Source organism: Frankliniella occidentalis, unplaced genomic scaffold, assembly GCF_000697945.3.
Source record: "Frankliniella occidentalis isolate FOCC.00 unplaced genomic scaffold, Focc_3.1 Scaffold481, whole genome shotgun sequence".
Classification (NCBI taxonomy): domain Eukaryota; kingdom Metazoa; phylum Arthropoda; class Insecta; order Thysanoptera; family Thripidae; genus Frankliniella; species Frankliniella occidentalis.
In genome coordinates this window covers 61935-67272 of record NW_026267599.1, presented here as the reverse complement: position 1 = coordinate 67272, position 5338 = coordinate 61935, and positions in this window count along the sequence as shown.

Sequence of the window (5338 nt, the reverse complement as noted above, 5' to 3'; positions counted from 1 at the left end):
ATTTTACGCATTAATTGCAGTACATCTGTTGATAACAGCACAAAATAGCACAGTTTTCACCACTTGCAAGCAAACATTATTCTTCTTCAAAATAGTTCAATTTTTTTTTTTTTCAAATTACTTTTTCTAGAAACTATGGCAAACGAGCAGAGGGAGGACGATCATCGATATGTTTAACCAACCTTGCCACGATCTCCTAAATATCTTAAGGTTTCAACAGCTATTAAAATACCGTAAAGGTAAGTACAGTACCAGCAAAATCATCAGACAAATTACCAAATCACTTTGGAGGAATCCAAGGTCAAATTGCTTTAGTTTTTACTGGGGCAGTACGTTGGGTAAAATTGTCATTGTTTGCTGGCTGCACTGCATCTCATATTGTTCTTCGCCACCAGAGTTCGCCCTTCACCCCACAGGCTCACGACGCGACGGCATTTCGTTGGAAGGTAAGCAGTTGGCTATGATTACCTGGGTTTTGAGTGCCTGCAGTCTCCTGTTGGCCTTATGCTGCATCAACCTGCTCTACCATCAATCTCCCAGTGACAATTGAGTTTTCTCCAACGTCGATTTGAAGTAGACTCGACGTCGAAACATTCGAAAAACCGTCATCCCCCCCCCCAAAAAAAAAATCCACATCTTTTCGATATTTCGACGTTGAATCGTTGAATCGACGTTCCCATTTCTCACGAGTCTCATATGTGACACTTACGTTGATATCTGGATTTTCTTTTCCGATAATGGTCCTTTATTCTATTTTCCTTCGCCTATAGATCGTCACAACACAACAACGACCTCTGTAGAATACTTTTCGATAGGCGACATGACTATACCACCACCACATATTTTGACCAACGTGCCAGGAGGGGAAATTTGAAATCCCATATGGTGACTCCATTAATAAAACCATTGGTTTCCGGCCGTCTGGTAAGTAACACTGCACCGGCCACGGCCACGAAAACCGCTTCCTTTAGTTTCCTTTTTTTTATTTGGTTGTGGTCTAGTTTTGTCTTGATGGCGAGTTGAGGCGAAGCAGCTCGCCATCGGCCCCTTCTCCCCGACCCCTCTCCTTGTCCCGCCAGTAGCTTCACTCCGCGCTGGCAGGTGCGCTAGGCACCGCTGCAGCAGCGCCCCTAGTGGCGGCCAAGAGAATTACGGGTTGAGTTCGGGGGAGTTGGTCCTGACCCTGACAGCGTTCAGTTCACTCCAGCTTCGGCTCCAGCTAGCCCGTCTTGACACCTGTGACCTGTGCTGCAGCTGACGTGTTTACCCTTGTTTTTGATTTTGACTAGTAGAGTATTTGACATGGATTGGCTGTCAAGCGCATTCTCCTGGAGCGAGGTGGTTCCTCGTGGTAACGTCGTCGATGTTTACCTCAAAATCCCCGTCCCCGAAGGTCTTAGAGTCAAGTTTCTGAAGGACAGCCAAGTCGAGTCTGTCGTAAATTTCGTCGCACCCGTTGAGGTGCGTTTGATGCTGTCGACAGCGGAAGGTCTGCCCGTGTGTCCTGTGTTTGGATGAGTTTTAAGCAGGTTAGTTTTGCTGTCGTTCTCTTTGCGTGCGTGCGTCGTTTTGAGGTTAACGGAACAAGTGGCCGGCCTTTTCACTCTTCCGTATGTTATTGTACTCCTGTATTAATGTGTTGGTTTTGCTTGTTGCACAGTTGCGCATGGTTTGTGTTGCCATCGACTGCAGCTGGTCTAAAGAGGCGTCTTTAGAAGACAACGTCGAATCACCCCTTCACAAGGCTACTGTGAGCATTCAGGGAAAATTGGGGTTGTGTTCGGAGCTGGGCCTTATGCGGAGGGCCGTCGGTAGGTACCGTTTCGTCGACTACCCCAAGATGGAAGTTGGCGTCACTAAAGGGGGAATGAGGTCTCCTAAAAATCTCAACTTGAAAATTGTGCGTAACTTCTCGAAGAGTGTGGATGTCCAGCACCTCATCGTGGAATACAACATGGATGAAGTTCTGCGTGGATGCATTCCTGGCAGCAACCTCGTTAAGTGCATGGCTTCTTCTGGTGCAGGCAACTCGGTGAGTACCTGTGCTGACAGAGTATGTCAGTATAACTTTCTCGCCTTGGACTATCGTCTAATATCTTCCTACTTTACTTCTATTTAGTAAGGATGTGCACTTTATGCATTTTCAAACTGTCAATTATGATCTCAAAAATGTCACTTTTATGCGCTGATTATGCTTTAAAATTTTTCAAATATGCCCTCTGTATGCCACGTGTTCAACCCAACTATGCGTTTTTATGCTTTTTGGTGTTTCCTTCCTAATGTTACTGCTTTTTGATTTTTTTTTGCTTTTTGTTTTTTTTGCTTTTCCTTCCAAATTATGCTTTTATATGCTTTTTGCGTTCACATTAGTGCAAACAGTAACCTTGATATAGGTATGCGGTATGGAAGGAAAGAACAAAATTAGTCGCAGACAATTTCAAATGTCGGACCAAAATTTGCAGTAAAATGCGCAAAATATCAAAAAGAATTGCAATATACAACCGTTTTTACGCCTTTTCCTTGCAATTATGCTCAAATTATGCGAAAATGCCTCCATGCTGCGATTTTGAGAAATTATGATTTTTCTATGCTCCTCAGATTCGGATCGAGGTGTGACAACAGTGCTAACCAGTTGATTCCCCGTCCATTTCAGTAAAGTTTGGAAAATTATGCGATTATGCGGAAGCATAAAGTGCACATCCGTACTATTTAGACTGTCCTGCCAACTAAATGTTACCGACCAAACAGCTGCCCTAGTACTCACATTCTGTGCTACAGGTGTGTGTTTGGACTCCTCAAATCCTTAGGTGAAGAGGTCAAAAAGATTCCCTTGTGCATGGTACCAGGTTGTCTTTCAAAGTACTACTACAAGGCCTTTCTTTGGATAGTGAGAGTTTCGCCATTTACAATTCTTTTTAAAAGAGGGTTGAATGTCCATGGTGGCATGAGAAGCCCTTCCCTCAAGTTTATGTTGAAAAGTACTATCAGTGCGAAAAGTTTTCCCTCTGGACTGCGAATAACGAGTTGGCCAAGTAGCCTCGCACAGGCCCTTGTTTTCCGATCTCTACTGGCGAGATACAGCCAAGATGGCGACTCCGTCCACCTCAGGTTTTCAGCATTTAATTTTAATAACAATTCTTTGCTTGTTTATGGGTGGCGGCTGATAATAAGCCAAATATAATCAGTGCAAGTCTGTAAAAACGATTTGCAACATCAGATGCACTCCTAAAAATGAGATGGAAACGGATATAAAACAGAAAAGGGTTAGTCGACTTGCTACGAGCTTTAGGCACCATCATCTAAATTTCTCATACACCGCCAGATTCAAACGAAAGAATTGAACCGACATCAGAGCAACTCTCATTTCCAGTGTGGTTTGGTGGCAAAACTCGCTTCCAACGGCAAGAGCTACTAAATTCTACAGTGCAGATGGCCGCGACTGTATTATCATTTATGGCTCCACGAAATTAACCGGGGTTTGACCAATAAACGTTTCATTATGTGTGTCTAGATATTTTGTCGTCAATTATTCCGTCATTACAGACGGCCTACAGTTTAGCACGGACGCCGTGTAAGACTAGAGGCCCTTATCGCTCTCTGACTATACTACGCCAAAACTGTGTTTGATTTGCATCTATTGTCTCCAATAAATTCTGCGGCAAAGAGACCAAGAAGATCTCAGGTAATTCTTTCACGCAGACGCATATTACTGTCAATTTTGTATGTTCTTATTCATTACTCTTGATACTTTACAGGGCTAAGCTGTTCAGCGTCAATCAGCTGCTTTTGCCTAGGCGTAAGTAGCACATTCTAAATTTTAAATAGTAGTTTGAGTAGGGAATATTAAAAAGAGAAGGGTTTCAAACTTATCGTATTTTTTTATTTATTCACAAACGAAAAACAAGCATATTTGCAAAATATTTCTTGTAAAAAATGTTACAACCTGAAAACAAATACAGTATTGAAAAACAATAAAGCCGATGCATTTCTCTTCAGACAAATCCAGCAGAAACAAGAACCAGAAGGTGGCAGATAATGCAGTAAAATAGAGGTAAGAAAAACAAACCAACTTGCACTTGACAAAAAAAATCGAACAAAGACAACTTGCTACTAGATTAACAGCCAATGATTGGGCGTCCTTTGCAACCAGGATTCATACGGTGAAGCAGCGTTAGCAAAATGTCTCAATTAAGAAAATCGTCAGTGTAGTTACGAGTAACGTTTGACCGTCGCTTGCAACTTGGTTTCATGCGTCGAAGTAGCAGAAGGTGGAGTTCAGCTGCGAATTGAACTGAAAACCTAGTTGCACACGACCGAAACAATACCAAAATAATTAAAACCGGTTCTTATTATCATGCAAGATGTTTTCCTCTTTAGTGGAAGCAGGTTTCATAAGGTTCAGCGACAAGGTGTAAAAATACTGCATTCTGTCGCTACAACCCGCTTGCGCCTGTTTGGGAAAATGTCTCAATTAAGAAAATCATTACTAGAGTTACAGGCAACGTCTGACCGTCGCTTGCAACCTGGTTTCATACGTCAAAGTAGCAACAGATAGAGTTAAGCTGCGAACTGAAATGGAAACCTAGTTGCACACGACCGAAACAATATCAAAATAAAAAGTACCGGTGCTTATAATCCTGCAAAATGTTTTCCCCATTAGTGCAAACAGGTTTTATACCGTTTGGAGACAAGGTGGAAAAATTCTGCATACTGTCCCTGCAACCCGCTTGCTCCTGTTCGTGAAAATGTCTCAATTAAGAAAATCGTCAGTGTAATTACGAGTAATTTCTGACCGTCGCTTGCAACTTGGTTTCATACGTCGAAGTAGCAGCAGGTGGAGTTGAGCTGCGAATTGAAATGAAAACCTAGTTGCACACGACCGAAACAATGCCAAAATAATAAGAACCGGTTCTTATAATCATGCAAAATGTTTTTCTCTTTATTGCAAACAGGTTTCATTAAGTTAAGCGACAAGATGTAAAAATACTGCATACTGTCACTAAAAGCCGCTTCCGCCTGTTTGGGAAAATGTCTCAATTAAGTAAATTATTACTAGAGTTACAGGCAACGTCTGACCGTCACTTGCAACTTGGTTTCATACGTCAAAGTGGCAGCAGATGGAGTTAAGCTGTGAACTGAAATGAAAGCCTAGTTGCACACGACCAAAACATTGCCAAAATAATAAGAACCGGTTCTTATAATAATGCAAAATGTTTTCCTCATTTGTGCAAACAGGTTCTATACCGTTTAGCGACAAGGTGTAAAAATACTGCATACTGTCACTACAACCCGCTTGCGCCTGTTTGGGAAAATGTCTCAATCAAGAAAAGCGTCAGTG